The sequence below is a fragment of the Peromyscus maniculatus genome, chromosome 3, assembly GCF_049852395.1.
Source record: "Peromyscus maniculatus bairdii isolate BWxNUB_F1_BW_parent chromosome 3, HU_Pman_BW_mat_3.1, whole genome shotgun sequence".
In the NCBI taxonomy this organism is placed as follows: Eukaryota; Metazoa; Chordata; class Mammalia; order Rodentia; family Cricetidae; genus Peromyscus; species Peromyscus maniculatus.
In genome coordinates this window covers 115447405-115469479 of record NC_134854.1, presented here as the reverse complement: position 1 = coordinate 115469479, position 22075 = coordinate 115447405, and the positions used below count along the sequence as shown (strand labels likewise).

General features: G+C 44.4%; 1 long non-coding RNA gene across 12 annotated transcripts in view; it reads right to left on the bottom strand.

Annotated features, from left to right (window-relative positions):
- The window catches only part of LOC107399835 (uncharacterized), a 356785-nt gene that overhangs the window by 106293 nt on the left and 228417 nt on the right, over window positions 1–22075 (bottom strand). For 10 of the 12 annotated variants that reach the window (XR_013050028.1, XR_013050030.1, XR_013050031.1 and 7 more), the window contains one exon: window positions 4811–4945. The exons of the other annotated variants lie outside the window; for them this stretch is intronic. This is a non-coding gene — a long non-coding RNA (uncharacterized LOC107399835). The remainder of the gene's footprint in view (window positions 1–4810; window positions 4946–22075) is intronic. 12 annotated transcript variants of the gene reach the window in all.

Below are 22075 nucleotides of genomic sequence, written 5' to 3'. Positions count from 1 at the left end.
AGAATTCATTATGTATCCCAAGCTGGCCTCGAACTGAAGGCAACTTTCTTTCCTCGGCCTCCCAGGTGCTGGGATTGCCGGCATAAGCCCCTATGTCTGGTTTCTTACTAACCCTGACGGAGCACTGCTGTGAACTTCGGCTTCAGAGACCTTATTGAGTCTCAGAACTATTATGTCCAAGTTTATGAGAAAGTGGAAACCTAAGGTGAAATGTCTTACCCACAAATTCAGGAAGGCACCTAAGAGCTAGTTGATTTGGGTAACTTAACTCAGGCCAGATGAAAGAGGGCTTCAGGTTTATCTGACTCAGTCACATGTCCATACATAGCACTAAACTACAGCAATATGGAGAATACATGAATAGAGGGACCTTTGGTGAACTGTAGGAGCACTGGGTAGGGTGCATGCAACTTTACCCAGAGAAGCTGGAGAAGGCCTCTTGAAGAATTCTAGTTCTAAGAAAATGTAAAAGTATAGAGTTTCTGTGGTAGCTTTGTCCTTTACATTGCATTAGTTGTACACACAGTCTGGTAGCTCTAGTTCCTTGGCTGCCCAGTTAACAGTCTATCTTCTTAGAGTGCGAAGGATCAAGTTGAAGGCCTTGCATATACTAGAAATGTACTCTGTGACTGAACTGTTACCCTGGATGTTCTGATTCAATAGGTCAGGACCAGATTCCAGACACATCTGCATTTGTAACAAGCTCTCAATGTGGTTCTTTACTTCCTGTTCACCGTGACATCACTGAGCCTCAAGTGAATAGATAAACTATAGAATTCTTTCCAACACCACAGGTCTCAAAGCTAATGTTTCCCAGTGAATGTGCCATTTAAACCATTCAGCCTGAAATAGGATCAACTATCTTGTTCTTTGGGAAGCTCAACAGTAGAGAATTTAGATTTTCAAAATTGTCTTGTCTCTATCACAGTGACTCAACGTGGAGCCACAGACAGTGTGGAAATAGGTGGGCTGGTTGGGTTCCAATAACATTTTGTTCGCAAAGTAGGTGGTAAACCAGATCTAGCCTGTAGATTATGCTTTACTGACCCTAAACTATAAAAACCCGTGCTACAAAAATAAGATTATGAAAGCTGCAAACCATATGTCTTCATGAATATTGATAGTATATATTAGCATTGTAAAGGTTCCGAGAAGGCCCAAGAAGTTTAAAAAAAGGTTTAATTTTGGATAACCTTAATTTCTCAAATTTGTTTAACCACACAACTCTATAGTGAAATATTGACATTCTTTAGAATTGTAATTACGTTCTTTACATTCCATAGAGTATACTTTAGGAACCATCATTCATGTCTTATAAGCAGGCAGCTTTTGAGAACTATTTGTATATATGGTGCTTCAACTTTGCCCGCTAGAGGTAGTGTCCATGCCTTAGATAATGAGCCCAGATTAAAATGAAAACATTCTCAGTGCAAATTTCTTTGTCTGGTTTTCTCCTCAGAGGTACTACTGGTTTTGCTTTGATGATTTCTTGTTTTTATTTTGTTTCTTTGTGTGTTTTTTAGATGATTCTTGTTCTGCTTCTGGAGAACATCTCAAATTTCTAGGCTCCTGTGATCATTTTGCCTCAGTCTACCAAGTATTTTGTATCTGACCAAGAATGGTTTTGAAAGCAAGTGATGAAACAGATATTTTAAAAGGGACGACAGAAGACATTCTGGAAATGAAGTGGTGGGGTAAGCAATAATGGACTGATTAAGCACTTGCTGATTGCATGAAAGCTTTGATCTAGATTTGTAATTCTCACCTGGAATGAGTTTGCTAAGTGAGGTGTGGTGGAGTCATTTATAATTGTTGTGACCGGAGGAGGCATGTCGCGTGTAGACCCCGTGGTGGAAGCCAGCGATGCTGCTGGGTACCTACAGGACAGGACAGTGCCAGATGTCTGTAGAGCCAGAGACAAGAATGTTGTCTGATTTCTGCCATGCTGGGAAGTTGCAGGGTGAGGAATATTTGCATGTTTGAGAAATCCCAAAAAAACAAAAACAAAAAACAAAAAGACAGGGGCGATAAGAAATGTAATCTTGTTGCCTCAAGGCTCAATTACTCAAGTGAGTAACAGTGTGAACATATTCCTAAGAACTGGAGTATAGTTACTCAGGGCAAAGGCAAACAACTTCCGTGGCCACTCAAAGCCAATGACTCCATGAGTTCCTGCCATGGTCTTTCATATTACCCTCCCCTCCTGCCTCTTCTTCGCTTTGTACCTCATCACCTTTTGTCTGCTGCTGATGCATTAGGTAACTGTTCTAGAATGTTGACCAGCCCATGTCTCTACAATGACCACTAAAATACTCCTTATTAAAGCCTTGCATTCCATCTGATGACAGCCTGGCCACTTACAATGAATTACCTTTGAGACATTGGGCCAATGATTTTAATCTACAGGTCTTGGTTTCACCATCTGGAATGGGAACAATACTTAATTCAGTCAGTTCCACTCAGATATAAGCCATAGGCTCAAGATTGTGCCTGGAGAGTTGGGGGATCCCAGGAATGCAAAACCTCCCAGGGAGAATATGTTGAGGAGATGGGATCTTGTGGGAGGAGGAGGAGGCAAATTCCTTGTTTTTATAAGCCAGCCCAGATCCAGTTTCCCCAGCAGCTAGAAGAATGCTGCAAAGTGTGAACGTGGGCTTAAGGCGGGCTGGACAACATCAACAAAGGACAATCATTAGCTCTGATGCACAGTCAGGGGATAAAATGAGCCAGAAGTACATGAATGGCAGCACATTAGGAAGTGAAAAGGTCCTAGAGCTGCCTGCCTCCAGAAGGACAGTGAGGATGGCCATGATCAAGTGGCTTTGAGGACATCATCAGGGCCTCTGCTCTCGGAACAGCTGATAATTCTCCTGTCTGTTAATTAGGAAATATGACGCCCTTGTGCTTCATTTTTATCTTGTCTAAGTTGAGCGGTCCGTTTGAGACAGTCCGTGAATAAGGAGGCTGTTTCTGGAAATACGATGCCCCGTGGATTCTCATGGAACACTGAGAGCAGTGCTCAGAAAATAAAAGCAACAGACTAGCAGGAGTCTTTCAAATGGCACTTCCTAGCTGTAGCGTCTGGTATGGCTGGGAGTGGCGAAGCTCCCAGCCACAAGAGGTTAGGCGGTCCTTGCTGCCTTTCATCTTTTGCTCCTTTGGGTGACATCAGCTCCTTTGTTCTCTTTCCATCTATACCACTCTGGCAGTTCAATTATTTCACAGAGAGAGGAGAGATGCTCCTGGAATTGGAAATGACAAAAGAGAAGCCACAATCATGATGAAAGTTCCTTTTCAGAATCTCGGAGTCTCGTGGAAATGAGCAACTGCTGAGCGCTATGTACTCGCTATCCACAAACACCAGGAATTAAAGAGTAAAGAAAGAATAATGGAAGACACAACTCTGATTCACTTATATCCTCTCTCTGACATTAACAAAAGAGCAAGAGGTAGTAGTATGATGTGAGTGTGGGTCAAAGATTGAAGACATCCAGTAGAGTCCTAAGCAAGGAACTTTAGGGACATCCCCAGGAGACTCACAGTGATTGCCCAACTCATGAATGGCTGGACAATGTGAGTGTGTTTAGTTATTTCATAGCAAGGACTATGTCCTAGATGATGGATGTTTGTGGCAAGTCCTAATTTATTTGTGCCAGAGTCTCCTCTTTGCTTTTCTTAAGTCTATTTTCTACAGTGCTTCTAGAAAGATGATAAAGAGAGTGAAAAGGTATCATTGGAATAGAGAAAACCTGCAGTCCTTATCTTGGCTCTACCCTTGGTTAACTGTTAACTGAGTGCTTTGGAGGACCCATGGCTTCACCTCTCTGTGATTTAATTCTCTTAATCTTCCAGGGAGGAGATTTTACTTATCTCACTGGCTTTTCTAGAGGAATGAAGGAAATGATGCACTTTTAAGTGGCAACTTATTTTCTAGTCAAATAAAAATGAAATTATATTGATATCCTAGGTGAACTGTTTATTGAAGATACTTGAGCTGGAAGTGGTTTTATGATTGAAGTGCTTCCTGTGTGAGTAGAAGGACCAGTGTTCAGGTCCACAGAACCCGTGTCAATTTAGGATAGATGTAGCAGCCTCTCTGCAATTTCAGTCTCAAAAGGCAGAGATGGGATCCCTAGAGCAAGCTGGCTAGCAAGTCTAGCCTTTCAGGTAGCTGTGGGCTGACTGAGAAAGGCTGCTAATAACAGGTTACTTTCTCCTTACTGTGATAAGACATCATGATCAAGACCATTTCCAGATTGAAGAGTTTATTTGGGCTTACGGTTTTAGAGGGTAAGAGTCCATGATAATGGAGTAGAGCCATGGTAACAAGCATGGAGTCTGAGAGCTCACATCTTGAACTTCAAGCACAAAAGAGAGAGAGAGAGAGAGAGAGAGAGAGAGAGAGAGAGAGAGAGAGAGAGAACTGGAAATGGCGTGGGGGGTTTTTCCAATGACATACAAGGCCAACAAACCCACATCTCCCTAACCTTCCCAAACAGAGCCACCAACTGGGACCAAGTACCCAAACATTTGAGTCTATGGGGGACATTCTCACTCATGCCACTGCCTTTATTAATACGACAAGAGAGCAACCAAGTAAGAATCCACAAATTGGCCTGGGTTTTCACAAATACAGACACATGTGCACAAGTGAGTTCACACGTGAGCACACACACACACACACACGAACACACACACACAGAGAGAGAGAGAGAGAGAGAGAGAGAGAGAGAGAGAGAGAGAGAGAGAGGAAGAGAGTAAAAGGTATCTAACATACAACATAAAGAAGATGAACTTATCTTTGGTGTACCTGCTCATCAGTGGCAAACCACATCGATCACCGTTTTGACCTGTTGCTTGGTTAGGTGGGTGTTCAAAGTAGGAAGACACAGTGCAGGAGAGCAGAGCCAGCAGCCAGGGTCAGTGCACTTGCAGGAATCCAGGTCTGAGGGCAGATAAATGATTTTTAAGGAATCCTTGTAAACATAGGGTTAATCTCCCACAGGTCAGATCTGGTTCGTGTTATCATTTCTGGGTTTCCTAAAACCAGTGACTCAAGTCTGGGCCGCCCTTTTAGCCTGGGAAATCTGTGAAGCGGAAACTAGGGGGAAAGGGCCCTTTGTGATTCGTCTCCAAATGAATCACTAGTGCTTAGAGCCAAATTCAATTTGGGATTCATTCAGCTATGTTACCTTGAAAAGTGGAAGCACCCTGCCTTTCCCTTTTCCTCTCTTTGTTCCCTCCCAGCCAGGGCTCCCTCCCTCCACTACACCCTTCACCTTTTGCACAAAGACCTTCAGAATTCCAAAATTTCAGTGGCTCCCTGGGGAAGAGGCCAGTGGACCTCCCACTCCAGGACCACCCTCTAGTCTTTCCTCCCAGGTACCCAGAGGAAAACTTGACTCAGTTTTTCCTCTGCACAACAGTGGCAGTCTGCTTCTCCTCTCTTTCAGTAACCCCCATGAGTCAGGTAATCACCATTGTTCAGAAGAGTGAGCAAATGCTTGGGACATGAGACTAGTCCTCATGGTGAGTGAGTCTCTGGGAGTTGTTGGTGAATTGTGTTAAAGGCAAGGTAAGTTTTTGCACATCTCCAAGTAGGCATTCCTGCTAGAAAACCCAGGAAGAACACATAAGCAAACAAAGGCATCTGGGAATTATGTGAGTATAGGCTCTTCTGGTCCTCCGTGGGACCCCTTGGGGAAGTGGTGGGGACAAGGATATCTGGGCTATTCCTAACTGGTTCTGTTCTAAGACCAGCCACCACAGCGCTTTGAGGAGGGCAAGGGGAATTCTGGGGCAGGCTTTCTATGTTTTCTCATCTACTTCTGTTCAGTCAACTCTCCCTGAATACGGGAGTTCTGGAACCTATGGCTCTTACTTTGGTCCCATCCTTGCCCTCTGAGACCTGCCTTTGAGGGGGAAAACACATAGAAAGATAACTGTATTATGACATATCCACCTTCTCCAGTGCTGGCCTGCCTGATTGCACCCCACCTTCCTATGATTCCCTGGAAAAAAAATCAGTAACTAGACTATCGTTTTCCCCACTACTTTTCTTCAGGCTATCTTTCCTTTATTAAGTGTAGTTTCACCCTAACCTATATGCTCTGGGAAATTATAGGTAGGTACGCCATTACACTATTCTATGTGCACATTAAAATAAATACACATACAAGGAAACCTGTTCGTCTGTGTACCCTACACCTAGTATACTCCCATGTTCCCTAGGGTGTGTGCTGCCCGTAGGAGATCTTGGTCACATGGTGTGCTATGTAGAGCTGTGAGTCAGATGTCTCACGGAGCCTAAGGCAGAGTAGGTCCAGGGAGCTGAAAGGGGGGAATAGGTGGAGTAGACTTCTTTAAGGGCTTTGAACTGACAGTCGAAACACAAATAGGCATTTGCTAGAGATTCCCAGTGGGAACGGGTACTCCAAACACAAAGAACACAGATATCTAGCTTTAAGCTAGTGGGAGAGGAGTAAGGACAGGATATTTACCTAATCAGTATTTTATGCGTGCTTACCTTAGTCACATGTCTATCAGTTTTTTTCTGTGATGCTGAGACCATTTACTAAGAAATTTGATAAGCAGTCCCTCTCAGATTGTTTGCACTGTAGTTAGTACACACACACACACACACACACACACACACACACACACACACACTCATACACATACACACACACACACACACACACACACAGAGGACACAGCTCTCACTATCTGTGGACTCACAAGCCTTAAATTCAACCAATCAAAACAGAAATCTTTATGGAACAAATGGGGTCTTTGTTGTTGTTGTTTCTCCCTAAGCAAAATGGTATAACTGTGTCCATTTGTATTATATTGGGTGTTAGAAGTAATCTAGATGCCTGAAAGTGGGTGGGAAGCTGTGCTGAGGCTATAGGCTTGAGCAACTGCAGACTTTCATATCCACGGGGGTTGCCGGAGCAAATCCCCTGCAGGCACAGAAGGAAAAGTGCACAGGCATCAGAGATAAGCATTCAAAGAGAGTGCACACTTGAGGACCAGAATAGCAACACAGATAAGAGTTAGGGTGAGCTCAGAGGGGGAGCATCCATAGCAGCCCAGATTGTGAAAGGCATCCCAGGAGCTGGGGACCATGAGGAATGAGGTGAAATCTGGAGGGCAGAGTAAACAATGCTTCAGGCTGGAGGAAGAGATGAGAAGAAACAGAGGAGGGGAGACAGCAGAGCTAAGATGACAGACCTACAGACCCTGCCTCCATCCGCTGCAGAGAGGCGGATGCAGACGCTGGGAACAGTCCCTCACCCAAGCACTTAACCCTGTGCTCCGGTGGCTGTTGGGGGTCTGCGAATTTTGTGAATTCTTGTGTGCCCTGGGGGAGGGGGGCTGCGAGTATCTCTACTTTTTGCCATGGCCTCCAAAATCGCTTACGAGTTTCTCGGTGTCTTCGGTTTCATGACCCCAGTCTCCTATTTTGTTTCTTTAGACATCTGATTTTTTTTTTCCTTTCATTACCAAAAGAATCCAGTTTTCACAATCTGGGAAGAAAACAAAAGTTCTCAGATTGATTAGATTAACTTGCCCACGGACGCTCAGTAAAATCAGGCCTCTCAGTGAGGTCAAAGTCTAACACCCACCAGAGCGCTTTGCCAAGCTCTCTGCTTCCCTGGGTTTTCACGAGGTTTACATGCCTCCCCTGGCTCAGAGTCTCTCCTCCCCCACCAGGACTGTGTCATCTCAGTCCAGTGAAACTCTGGTTTCTCCCGGTCACTGACCACGACTTGGGTGCACATTTTTTTCCCTTTGACACTTGGCTCTGCTACCTACTGTGCCGTCCTCAAGAGTCGCTGGGACTTGTGGAAAGGGCGCGGGCTAGCTTCATGGACCTTCAGTGCATCCCAAGCTTACAGTATGGTGTTTCCGTGCACTAGCATGACATCAAATGACGTTGAAAAACAGCATGACCCTCTAAAAACCCAGCCCGCTTGCAAGTCCACTGCGGCTGCATCATGATTACACCAACCGTCTTTCTTTCTCTCTGCAGTACGCAACAATCTGGCGAAGAAGATAGGCAAAGCTCACGTCCCCCCTCCTCATCTCATTGAACAACTCATGGCCAGTCTAGTTTGCTCTTAGCCCCTTCCACTCACAGTCCCTCCTCAGATTGTTTTTCAACAAATGCTATATATCATACAGTTTTGCCTTTAAACATTTCAGCATTGTTCAGGATTTTAAATAGACTTTGATATATATAAATAGCCCCGGGGCACTTGCCAGGTCATAGAAAAGTCTGATGCTATACAATACCACATGGGGCAGGCTGATAGGAGCAGCCCCAAGGTTTTTCTCTGAAACCTTTCTTTGTTCGGTTGTGTCGGCTAAAGTCTCTTGGATCCTGTGAACTCGGATCGTTTGAGTCAGCTCTGTGGGATTGGCCGCGCAAGCTCAGTTCTGGTCTCTAGCTTGTTTTGTAAACAGGGGCCTGCTTCAGCGCTATGAGGATGGTAAGGAATCATTTGGACATCAACTGGATTTCACATTCACTGACTCACAACTTAATCATGGAGATGCTCAGACGAGCGCAGAAAGCAGTGTCCAATGGCCTGCACTTCATGGGAACAACGCCCTACATGCATAGGAACATCCTGCACCATCCACCATCCACCTCAGCTCACCGGGTATAATGAACCGCACCCAGGCATGCCTGTGCTACATCTGGGGGTCAGAGAAGCCCCTTCCACCACTTCCCATTAGCTCACAAACAGCAGCCCCGCTGGCACCCCCTTCCACAGGCAAATGCCAGGTCATTGGCAAGGCTGACTGCACTATATATTGCTTACTTACATACCTATGAAACGTTTAGCACAAGTTAAATTGTACTAGTATTTAATCAGGTTTTATCGTTGTTTTTTTTTTTTTTCTCCTTTCTGTAATTTTTGAGTATTGTGCACAAATCCAGGGTTTCTCTGCTGCCGCCCTACTGAGATGCTGGCTGGGTAATTCGTTGCTGGGGGTAAGTGGGGAGCCTGTGCGTTAAAGGGTGTTTAGTAACACCAAACTGTCCTGGCTGTTATCCACCAGGAATACCCAACTCTGAGCTCCCCTACCACACCTTAGCAACCAAAAAATAATTATAGACATTGTAAATATCCCCTGGGGATAAGGGTCAAACTCACATAAGGTTTTTCTGAGTGGTTGGGAATGGCTGCCCTAACTCTGCTTCCCATAATCTCTGTGGTATTTACCACACTGCCGAAATAGTATGCTGAGTTTTAGGAGTATGTGTACATTGTAACAGAGCCATTCTATAGCTCACACAAATACCTCTAAACAGGTCCTCAGGCTAACATGATTTACGGTGCGCTATAAGATTCCACCAGCTGTGCATAGAGCTAGAAATGCAAATCCACAATTTAATCATGGATGGCTAACAAGATCTTTCCTTTCAATGTCTGTAAATCTTGAACCATACCAAGTCTTATAACAAAAACCATGCTGGTGGCAATGGCTACCATTTACTGAGCGAACACACTATGGCTACACCCACCACAATCTGTGCTGCATTTTGCCCTTCACAAGAGCTGCTTCTGGGGGCCACTGTCCACCACTCCTCACACCCAGGTCTTTAATAGACAAGCACCCTCAGGAAGAAAATTGAGGCCCTGAAAGTGGAGTGATCTTGATGTCTGCCCCTCTATCTGAGAAAGAGAGGCATCAGGTCAGGGCCGTAATCTACCTTTAATGCCTCTGGAAACTCTTCCCTTAAGGATACCAGCAGCTACTTCCTAAATGCCTGTGCAATTTCCCAAAGTAGTGACTATCATTTAAATTCAGAAGAGTCAAAAGTTCCACTATCTTTACGCAAAGCAGCTAAGTGACACAAAAATTATCTCATAGGACTATGGAGAAACTGTAAAAATAAGACAACAGAAAGGGGGCTAATTTTATAGAAATGTGCCCATATGTTAGGGTTTTTTAATTTATTATTATTGTATGTATGGGTGGTGACTGTGTGAGTGCAGGCATGTGCATACCACAGCGTGCATATGGAAATCAGGGGACCATTGGTGGGAGCTGGCTCTCTCCTTCCAAATCCAGGAAGCCAGGTTGGAATGGCAAGTGCTTTTAGACACTGCGCCGTCTTGTCTGCTTGTCTTTTTTTTTTTTTTTTTAAACAAACAAGCAAAACAAAGAAAACATAAGAAAAACCTTGTTAGTTTGTTGAGATAGGAGCTCATGTATCCCAGGCTGGACTTGACCTCACCACGTAGCTGAGGATGACCTGGAACTGTTGGTCTCCTTTCCTCTACCTCCCTGGTGCTGAGATTGCAGACCTGAGCCACCCACCCCCAGTTGTTTGTGATACTCGAGGTCAAACCCAAGGCCTCTACATGCTAGACAAGCCCTCTGCTGTGTGACGTCACCAGTTGCTCTCATGCTTTAATCATGCAACAGCGTATGTATCAGTTTCTACATTAACAAAACCCCAAAGACACTATCTCAAATGAAGAAGAACTGCTGTGTGCAAGAACAGAGGGGTGGGGCTTAAATTATAGTTCTTATATGCTCAGCCAGGAACACACATTACATACATGTAGGTGGGTTTTTTTTTTTTTTTAGAAACATCTTTAGAAAGGGGAACTGTAAAGAAAGATGTAGACAAAGATTGCACAAGAGATAATAACAGAGGAACTAGATACTTAATGAGTTCAAGTTGGATTAAATTCTGGAATACAGAAAGGACTTGCAGATGTGATTACAAAACCACTGTCAGTACGCTTAAAGAAATCAGGGACTGGGACCAAGGCCAGGGTACTGGAGACAAGAATATGCTACTCCAGTTTTTAAAAATGAGAAAAATGTGGATTCTAAAAACTAGAAGGCAGTGATCCTAGGCTACGGCATCTGATTATTTACTCATATTTTAGGAGTTTTTAAGAAGGAGCATTCAGCAGAGATGGCTGGGAGCCTGAAGGGCTTCAGTCAGTCCACTGCCCTAAGCTGCTTCCTCTTTCAATGGTTTGCTTTTGATAGATCAATAAAATATTCCAGACAGTATGCATTCCTGCAAGCTCATTTGATACACAGATGTGTGTGCTTCTTTGTGGAAGGACGGGCTAGATAGGGATTTGGAGATTGGATCCGCAGCTAACTGAACTGTGAATAATCACTACCCAAGGCTCCAAACTGCCTGCGCTGTCTGCTCCGCTCAATACCTGGAATACACAACCCAAGCAGATGGCCACTGTGGCTAGGCTCACTTACAAAGGTAGAGAACTTTGAGTGCTTCCAGGGTGGAATCCTGTTCATGAAGACACACCGTTTCAATAGCTGAGCTGGTGTTTGTATTTTGACCTCACAAGGTCTCTATTGCCTTCTTAATAAGCAATAAGGATTAAAATGAGGACTCTAATTAAGGCCTGAGTTTTTCTCCAATGCAGTATGTGGATAAATGTTTCCTCAGAATTAGCCACCTTGTGCTGGGTTCCATTTCCTCTCCTTTACTTGGACCTGGGTGGACTTTTCAACTGGTGTTGCTGGGCCAGACTCCCTGAGGGACTCCAATCCTCTTTTTCCAAAAACATCATCTCTAGGGCCAATGCGAGGTTTGTGTTTTGCCTGAATAAGAAAAAAGGATTTAGCCCATTTATTTTACTAGTTCAGCCACAAACAGATCTTTTGGGATCATAACCCCTTGGCTCTAAAAATAAAGGATTTCTTTCTGTCTTAAGCGTTCTCTCGTTTCAGTGGCACTTTGTTTTGGAAGTAAAGAAAAGGAGGAAAACGTGAGAAAGGAAGGGGGTGATAGTAAAGAAGGGGGAGAAAGGAAAAATTTTAAAGGAAAAAGGAAGAAAGGAAGAGACCCACAAAGCAAGCAATGAGCTGAGGAAGCCCCTCCCTTGTGTGGTATAACCAAATTCCTCTTCAAGTCAGCGGGGCAAATTTAAATGGTTACAGTTCCCCCAGCTGTTTGGTCTGAGATGCTGTGTAAACATGCCCGCCCCTCATCTGGCCCCCAGGAGGCTGGGACCTCGGGAGGGAATCCTGCTTTGCCAAAACCACCATGAACTCTGCAGTGGGGTCCCTTGCCTGCTTAGTCAGCAGAAGCCACCAGAGGAATTCAACTGTTTCCAATTTTGTTTCTTCTCAATGCCAGGAGGGGAGTGCTCAGGTGAAGGGTGAAGCTCGGGAACAATACAGGTCCAGCTTTGAAACGGGGACACGGTTCTCAGATCCTTCCTGGTATTGTGGAGCCCAAGTTTGTGGCAAGATTATTATTCCTCTCTGGTGTCATCCAACGTGCTCAGGGAGGAGGATTTGATTGGGTAGAAAACCTAGGCTTTGTGTTCTGCTGTTCTTTGTGTGATTTTCTTCTCTCTCAGTACTATATCCTGGCATTTTTCTATCAATGGAAACTTCTGTGGTCATTAACGAATTTGACATACTATTTAGCAATATATATTATTTGTCACGAAAAGTGCCGGGATCTATTGGGTGCAGAAACACATTGTATCATTACAATTCATATCAGTTATCTGTAGAAAGTGGTTTTGATGTTTCATATTTTTCTTTAGTTAGATTCTTTTGTTTAGGATTATAGATAACATGTACAAAGGGCTTCCTGTGCATGGGTACCATAGCATCCCATATGAATCACCCCAGTGCATCCTTGCAAAAGACCCATGAAGTAGCTGCTGTTCTATTTGATGAGGCAACCTTCTAAAGAATGGCGGAAGTCAGTCGGCCTTGAACCTCAAACCCACACCAAAGGCCATTCTCCTAAGCACCTGTGATGATATTGTTTTCTTTAAAAAAAAAAAAAAAAAGCCCCAAACAAACAAACAAGAAAAGCAGACCAATTAAACATAAATTCATTCTGACAACTTTTCAAATCTGTTTCCAAACCAAATGCAGGTACTTCTTAAAATGAATTGCCAAGCAAACTCCTGCTAACATGCAAAATGTCCCTAGTGCTTAATTGTGTGGCCTGGCTGACCACAGGGATCATTCTGAAGTTTGTGTGCACGCTTTGTGTAGCCTCCCAAAAATCACAAAGCCTTCGACTGGATATGCTAACCGCTACTCTTTTAGTGACAGGATGGTATAATTTTAGATTCTCCTTTTGATCCATGGTATTTTAAATTTTTCTGTCATAGCAAATACTACTTTTGTAGGAGGCACAGGCAAAGGACAGGGGGCTTCAGCCCCACCTTCCAGCCTCTCAGTGCACCACCCCAGTCCTCTGTCCTAAGGGCCCACTTGAACAATTGCCCATCTTTCCCTTCTCTGTCTACCTTGGGACCTGGGGACCTCAGGCCACATGGGATTCAGTGTTCTTTAGACAAAACCGATGCTGGGGCCTTGAGGCAAGGCACACAATCCAAGACCTCCACAGAGCTGGCAAAATACTGAGAGATAAGGCTGACTAAGTTTTACATCTCTGGCCTGTCTACACTTTGGCAGCTCAGAGGCCAAGGACTGCTTATCCAATGTGGCTCATTAGTGGTAAAATCCCTTGATTCCTGGGGCTCAGGGGATAGGCTGATCATTAAAAAGTCATGTTAGGATGTCTGAAAAGACCTCCATGAAGGCAACTTCATAACTGCTCTGTTCCTGAAGGAGAGGCTGTGTACCAGGGAGAGCCTGAAGGTGAGCAGGTGACCTGCCTCCTCACGCATGCGCTACTCTTCTCTGTGTTCCAATGACGATGTATTTAGTGCGCACCTATTATAGTCAAGAAAATGTTCCAGTTGATTGGCAGGGTCTATGGTTTGAATCTGAAATGTCCATGGTTTGAATCTGAAATGTCTCCAGCAGGCTACGTTTATCAGGTGTGGGAGAAATCATCCAGTTGCTTTTCATATAGGTCTTTGCGGACATTTTTAAATTCCCAGCCAGCTAGTAGCTAGAATTGAAAGAATGACTCACTATAAAGGACATTCTGAATAAGGCAACTCTCAAGAATGTAAGAGCAAGCAAAAGTTACTAAAGGTTGAAATGAACGAAGGTCAGAGTTTACTACAAATAAGCAGAAAGGAAACTTTGAAATGGTGGATGTGTTCCTCATTTGATCACTGTAATGGCTACACGATGGTCCACAGTGATCCAAACTTGCAGGACTATTATTCTTCATAATTGTGTTCGGGGATGGGGAAGAAAGAAAGCACATATACAACACAAACCATCTTGGACTTTGTGCCTGTGGACATTTTATAATTAGAAAATGGGAAGCAGAAATAAAATCTTCCCCAGTACTTTACCTGGCATTTCAAAGGCTGACCCCACAACAGCGGCTCACATTCAATACCAGGAGTTGGCCCACTCAATAAGATAATCACTCTTGCTCACGTCTCAGTCACACCTACTTTTACTTACTTCTGCCTCTTGGTGCTACAGCCATAATAAAACAGCATAAAAGGCTGTTTTTGCCTAAGCTCTGCTTTGAAAGGTCTTGGAGGAAGACACCAGCCATGTCTCTGTAACAGGCTTGCCAATAGAAATTGGGGCTGATATAGGTCCTGTGTCCCCACACTGTAACATACTCTTTCCAAGTCTTCTTTCCACTTTTCTTGGAGCTGAACCAAAACTATAAACTAGACTAAAGTGGGCTGAGAAGAGGCTTCAAGAGTGCAAGTGCTGGACCACTTGCCCAGCATGTTTACATGCCCAGGTTTGACAACTCCACACACCCCCAAACTGCAAAAGAAAACACAAAACCCACATAGATAAATCCAGTCATCCAAAGAGATGGGGGGATATTGATATGGCAGGATTTTGTTTAATAAGAATGACAGAAATCTGGAGGTCGGAATGGAGCTTGGTTCATGGAGTGTTCACCTAGTATATGGGAAGCTCTGCCTCATCCCCAGCACCACAGTAAACCAGGTGCAGTGGTATGTGCCTACAACCCCAGCACTGAGAGGTAGAAGCAGGAAGATAGCAAGTTCAGAGGCATCTTTCGTTAAATATTGAGTCCAAGGCCATCCTGGGAGATTTGAATGCCTGGCTCATAACAAGTGAGATACTGAGATCTTCGTCTAAGGGAAGCTACTCCCTTTTAAGGTCTTTTTTCTTAAAGCAAAATAATCCTTAATCCTGCATATTATCACTGAAATTGTAACAGCCTTAGGGGTACATGGGTGCTATCAGTAATGAATCTGGAATAAAGGACTAAAATTAGTTCTCAATCTGTAGACAACTTCTCACTTCTAAGAAAATGCTGCTCTTAGCTTTGTATTTACATGACCACAATTGGGGGGAAGGATGGAGAGTGTTTCTACCCAAAAAGCAGGAGACCAAATGAGAGTTTGGGGCTGGAAGGTCCTGGGTTTTATACATACAGTGCTTGTGGGATTTCCCGTCCCAGGGAGATAGAGATGGAGTAGCTAATAGCCTTGGAGACACCAATATTTGAAGAAATCTAACAGATAAGAGGAGCACAGGGCATCTGCACTTGGATTAGGGTTGAAGAGGAGTCTGTAAGTGGATCCTTTTTTAAAAATTTTTTTATTTATATGCATTGGTGTTCCGCCTCCATGTATATCTGTATGAGGGTGTTGGGTCCCTTGGAACTGAAATTACAGACAGCTGTGAGCTGCCATGTGGGTCCTGGGAATTGAACTCGGGTCCTCAGGAAGAACAGCCAGTGCTCTTAACCGCTGATCCATCTCTTGAGCCCTCTAAGTGGATCTTATTTACTTGTTATTTACATTTTAATGTTTTCTTTACTGTGGGTGGAGTGTGTGCCTGTGTGTGAGTATCTGGAGACCTAGAAATCAACCTGGGTGTCTGGCGTCCTCTATTATGCTGTACTACCTTTCTTATTGAAACAGGCTCTCTCACTAAACCTGGAGCTCACTGATTGGCTAGACTGGCTAGCCAGGAGCTCCCTGGATCCTTCTGTCTCTGCCCTGTCCCCCTCCCCCACCCCCAGTAGGGCATTATAGATGCATAGGCTTAGCCTTTGGGGTAAGTTCTGGGGATTCAAACTCAGTCACCATCCTCATATGGTAAGCCCTTTATCCCTAGCCCTAGAAGTTAAATCTCAGAAGGGCTTCTCCAAGAAGATGGTAGGAGGTAGCCTATGGCCTAGTCTCCCTTCCTGGAGCTGAAGCATGTAAACTGGTGTGTGTGTGTGTGTGTGTGTGTGTGTGTGTGTGTGTGTGTGTGTGTGTACATTTGTGTGTTTAGGGGGTGCATGTGCATACCAGAGCACAACCTCAACCTCAGCCTCAGATGTCATCCCTCAGAAGCTATCCACCTTCATTTTATTTTTGAGTCAAGGTCACCGAGTAGGTGAGGCTGGCTGGCTAGTGGGCTGCAGGGGTCTGTCTTTGCCTATGCTAGTTGTGGGGTTACAGGCACATGTTTCCCTGCCCAGCTTTTTCACATGGCTCATGAGGGTCAAACACAGGTTCCCGCGCTTACAAAGGAAGCACTTCGTTGATTGAGCTGTTTCGAAACTCCTTTTCAGACAATCGCCAGCTAGAGGAGGCAGCCCCAGAGCGGTGTGTGAGCCCAGGTAACAAAGTCTTCGCTGACCTTGAAAGATCATGGTTTCTACAGCTAGAACGTAATCAATAAGCAATGGGCAGGAGCCCCCACTGCCCTGCTGGTAACCACAACTCCATGCAATGCCTCTTGTCTCCGTGTCCTCCGTGTTGCCTGATGAACACGGAAAGCTTAGGGAATGAAATGACAACAGAAAATTAAGTCATGAGATGAATCTAAGAATACACTGTTCCTCTGAGGTCTGTTTTATAACTTAAGAAATCCACACCATGTTTCTTCCTCTGTAAACACCATTGGTCCCAGATAAGGAATGTCGTTCTAAGAAAACTCACATCCATCTCCCTCCTACCCCAGCACCTTTTGCCCCCATTCAAACTGTCTTTTGTTTGTTTGCTTGGTTGGTTTTGGTTTTTCCAGACAGCATTTCTCTATGTAGCCCTGGCTGTCCTGGCTGTCGTGGAACTTACTCTGTAGACCAGGTTGGCCTCCAACTCAGAGATCCCTCCTGCTTCTGCCTCCAGAGCGCTGGGATTAAAGGCGCGTGCCACCACTGCTCAGCTGTCTTTCATTCTTACTGTCTCGTCTCATCATGACATGATGTAGCATTTTGTAAGACAAAGCCCAGCTCAGGCTGAATTTCAGTCATATGAGAAACCCCAGTGGGTACTGTCTGTAAGGATGCATTACTAAAGTTACAAAGTAGTTAGCTGGAGAAAAGGAAGTGTCAACATTCAAATGCACAAGACTTTAAAATCATAATCTGCCAAACAAAATGCTTTCCTCGGAGCTGAGTCAATATTCTCCCAGGGACAGACCTGAGGAACCAGACAGCTGCGTCTGTTTAGAGTTTCCCATGTGTCTCTGCTCTCCTTCCCAGCTTTAGCCACAAGGCTGGGGCTTCCGTTTTTGAGCCTCCTTATTCCCAGCATGGGACTCAAGTAGTGAACGAGAGAGCCAGCTGCCATGAAAACGTTCTTCCATCTGCCCCTCTCCTTGTCTTCCCCTCCTCGGCACACATTCAGATGTTTCTGTCTTGTTATCCGTCTGCAGGAAGAAGTTAGCGTTGACCTTGTCATCCTTGTGCTCTATTTACCGGACACGGCCGTCTCCCAAGCAGCATGTTTGTGAAAATAAATACATATAAATTACTTCAGATAAGCCTCAGCAAAGCTAACGAAGTAGTAAGCCTCCGTTTCCTGGTGGTAAAACAGAGGAGGAGAAGGAGGAAGCTGACCGGACTTGGCAAAAGCCACACAGCTTAAGTGGGGTTTTTAGGAATTCGAACCTCTCCCTTCTGAAAGAAGTCTGGGCTGTCCTGAGAATCCTTTAGAAAATCATCAAGTATGTTCGAGTAGCTTTGGTACCCTTTCAATCATGCTTTTTAACGTTTTTAAAATTATTTTTAGAAAGGGCATGAAATAGTGGGTTTCTTGATGGCATTTCCTTATGCATGTATCAGTGCACTTTGCTCTTATTTGTCTCCCCCACACCCCTCCCTGCCTCCCCTTCTGCCTAGTCCCTCTTCTCCCCTCAAATCGTCCTCCCATTGTGTTTGTGTCCCACACACATAAATGGACACATACGCATATGTGCGCTAACTCTGGGTTCTGCATTTGAGGGATCATGCAATATTGGTTTCCTTCGGTTACCCCTGGCCTCTCTTGATCCCTCTTCCCTGTACCCCCCAAGTCCCCTTTCTGCCGCTGTAGGTATCACATTTTGCTTACCTACCCACCTGTCGATCGGGATCTAGACTGGTTCTCTATCTTGGCTGTTATAACTAGGCCTGCAGTGACCTTCTGTGTGCAAGCATCTCTGAGGCACACTATTAGATTTCTTCGTGCATATGTCCTTGAACTACAGAGCTGGATGCACAGTAGCTGTATTTTTAGTTGTTTTGAGGAACCACCATATTGACTTGCATAGCGTCTAAACGAGTTGACAGTATGCTCTTTTCAAGTTAGAGAAATGCCCTTCCAACTTCTACTTTCTCCCAAACTGCCTAGGGTCTCAAGAATTCCAAGATTATCTTCTCTTAAAGACATTTATACTTGATAGGAAAGCCTTAGGGGACAAAAGATCCGAAAGCTCTAATGCATGGACCTGCTGTGAGTCTCGGAGCTTTTGAATCAGGCAGAGAAGAGCTGGCCTGCTCTGCTTTGGAGGAATCTTCCTTGAGACTCCTCAGCGACGGCAGTGAGGGAGCTGCTCCTTGATGTCTTAGCAAGCCCACACCCCCTGGCAACGCTTCTCAAAACAGATACTCACAAATTCTCAACACTTCTGAAAACAGATACACACAAATTCTCTGATTTACTCAAACCAAAGCTATAATTCTTTAAGGCCACTGCTTTAAATCCACAGAATCTGAGGAAGTAGCGGGGGCGGTTTTATAATACAGCAGTTCAGATCCCTGGCGTGGCTCATGTCACATGGGCCAGGTGGTGGTTTTCTAGCAAATAAAAACATGCTCTTTGGCTCTTCATCCCCTTGGGCCCCCAGAACATGTCTTCTCTCTGCTGTTGACAATCCAAAACATTCCAGTTGGCAGAACAATGGACTTCACTCCTGGTAGACCACTGTGAGTTGACTTTGGACAATGATTGTTCTATTTCCAGAAAGTTGCTGGGGATGGAGGAAGGAGGCCTCAGAAATCCAGCCACAGTTAGATACCACCTCAGGGGCTTTTGCACCACGGACCTTCAACCCCAAGCCTGGAACTGTGTGTGCCGATCGATTCCAACTGTGTGTGCCGGCCTCCAATGCTGGAGGCAAAAGGGCTGTTTTCCACGCACTGCTCAGCTCTAGAATCATGCATCTGAATTCCTGGTCCAGAAGACCTTGTGTGTACTGACCTGTGAGCCACGAGATATGGTTCAACAATAAAGCAGTTGCTTGCTTTTCTTCCCACAACATTCTGTTGTATGCAGGAAGAAAGTTTGGGTAAGAGGTGTTCTGGGGATGCTATTGGCTTTAGATGTAGATTTTTTGGGGAAAAAATGTTTCCCTAGGGGTTTTCGACAGTAAGTACATTTTCCTCTGTTACTAAATGAGTAATTAATGTTTTAATATGGAGCTGGGCCTTATGTTGACAATTTATATGCACGAAACCACCCTCTTCTTTCCTCAAAGCAACTGGATTTTTCCTCCTAAAACCCGCTAGGAGGACAGCTTAAAATAAGTAAACATTTGGGTGGTCTGTTGATATTCACAGAGCACATTTGAAATGAACTAATTTGCCTTCTATGAGAAACAGATTTTAATGCTGTTCAAAGGGTTGCGTCTTTGAAATGAAGTAGCGCAAGTTGTCTTTGTGTGCCCTCTGACTTGTTTGGGCTGTAGTCCTCACGGCAGCATGTGCTAATGAGGGGAAAGAGGCTGCCGGATCTAGGGCCAGAGGCCAAGAGGGTCTGAACCATCAGCAGCAAAGAGTAATAGCAGTCCCTGTATTTCTGATAACGCCCTAGGGGACTGACCCTTGTAGAATGCATTCTTGATGCCCTGGGACTAGCTAGCTTCAAGTTGGGTTTACTAGAGCCAGACCCTAGCCAGAAAGCCACAAGGAAGGGGAATCATTACAGGATTTTTTTTTCCTGTTCTCTCAGATTCTGTAACCCTTTACAATATATTAGTCCCTGTATCTTCAGCCTAAGGGATCTTTGGGAATGCTGAGCTTGCTATTCTCCGGACATCTTCCTAATGCTCCTGTTCCCTAAGCCACTCCCATCCCTCCCTTAGTTAACAACTTTCAGTACAATTGGTTAGCTGCCAGCATCCTGAAAAGTGACTGCTGGCTCTTCCTGAGTAAGCCTAAAGAGTACTAGGAGTGGTGTGCAAACGACAGCTCTAGAGTGGATGGATCCAGAACAGTCCCCATGGATTGAACCTTTCCTAAGTTTTCTGATGTTCTGTGCTAAGCCTTGCAAGGTAGGATCTCAGAACTGGAGACTGAGCAAGTATCTTAAAGTCATGACTCATGGGACAGGAACCGCTGAGAAGGTACTTAAAGCCAAAGCTTGGCAATCTCCGAAGGAAAGAATTCTTAAACAGAAATATTACACATTATTTTTGTAGGTATTTTTATTAGTATACATTGATTATCCAAAAACAATGGGCCTCTGTATGATATCTTCATACGGACCTATTCACCATGCTTATTTCTCTATATTTATAAAATGTTCTCTATTAAGGGCATCGGGTGGATGTGAACCCTTTCTTTGGTTAATAGTGGTTATGAGTTTGTCATTAACTCTTGCTGTTTCAATGGCAGTAACAGCTAAGCACCATTTGGCCCTGCAAATATGTTAGTGCTGAAGTAATGGTGACTTTTTCTTTTACTGAGATAGAACATGCCAGAAACTTCACCCCTTTTTGATGCAAATCATACAGATTATAGGATGTTCTTCAGAGTTGAGCAACCACTGCTGCTATGAAATTCCAGATTTCTGTCATCATTTCCAATTGAAATCCTGTAACTGTTAGAGCCCTCTCCTCCCAGACCCTAGAAACCACTAACTTCTAGTCCCTATGGATTTGTCTACTCTAGAATTTCATGTAAGTGGAACTATGTCGACTTTCATAACTGGATTCTTTCATATAGCTTATTATCTTCAAGATATATTTGTGTTATAAATATAGTCTTTGGCTGGGCAGTGGTGGCTCACGCCTTTAATCCCAGCACTTGGGAGGCAGAGAGAAGCAGATTTCTGTGAGTTTGGGGCCAGCCTGATCCACAGAGCAAGTTCTAGGACAGGCTCCAAAGCTACAGAGAAACCCTGTCTCAAAATAAATAAATAAATAAATAAAACAAACAAACAAATAAATAAATGTGATCTTTCACCCTTTATGGCTGAGCAGCCTCTCACAGTATGATTATACAGTTTACCTTTTCATCGGGTGATAGGCATTCAGATTGTGTACAGTGCTTAATACTACTATCAACATTTGAGTAAAGATTCTATGTGGGCATGCATACCAAATCTCTTAGGAACTATGTGCTTTTGACTACTCACCCAGTCCCATCTTCATCCTCATGGTCAGTGCTCAATAGTTCATATGTGCTTAATTAATACCAGGGATGGCCATTTGATCAAAATTAGCCAATAAAAGAATTCTGTACTCCTGGTCATGGTTATCAGTTCATTCCCCAAGGATCATTTAAAGTAAGTCAATGTCCTTTGCTGGACTATTATGACTGCCCAGATATAGGCAGAAGATATGATCTCCCAGGAGGGTAGCTAATCATGTAGATATGAGAGTTCCCCCAGTGGGGAGAACCCATTCAAATGATGGAGAGAAGTATTTGAATGCCTGTGTCCTCCTGGTTCTGAAGTTACATGACTGAGTTGACACTTGTTCCTGAGTGCTAAAGAGTGCTTTTTCCCTACTGTCTGCTTCTCCTCTCCTCTCCTCTCCTCTCCTAACTCCTTCCTTAGGAACCAGGAGCATATACAGAACCATCCCCTGCTCTGTGCTGAACAACAGGAAGGGTTGTTTCTGTGTTCCTCAGGGCTGGTGAAGAGAGATTCCAGGCTCCTAGGGGTACCTGCCAGACGGCTTCAGGTTTTGACAT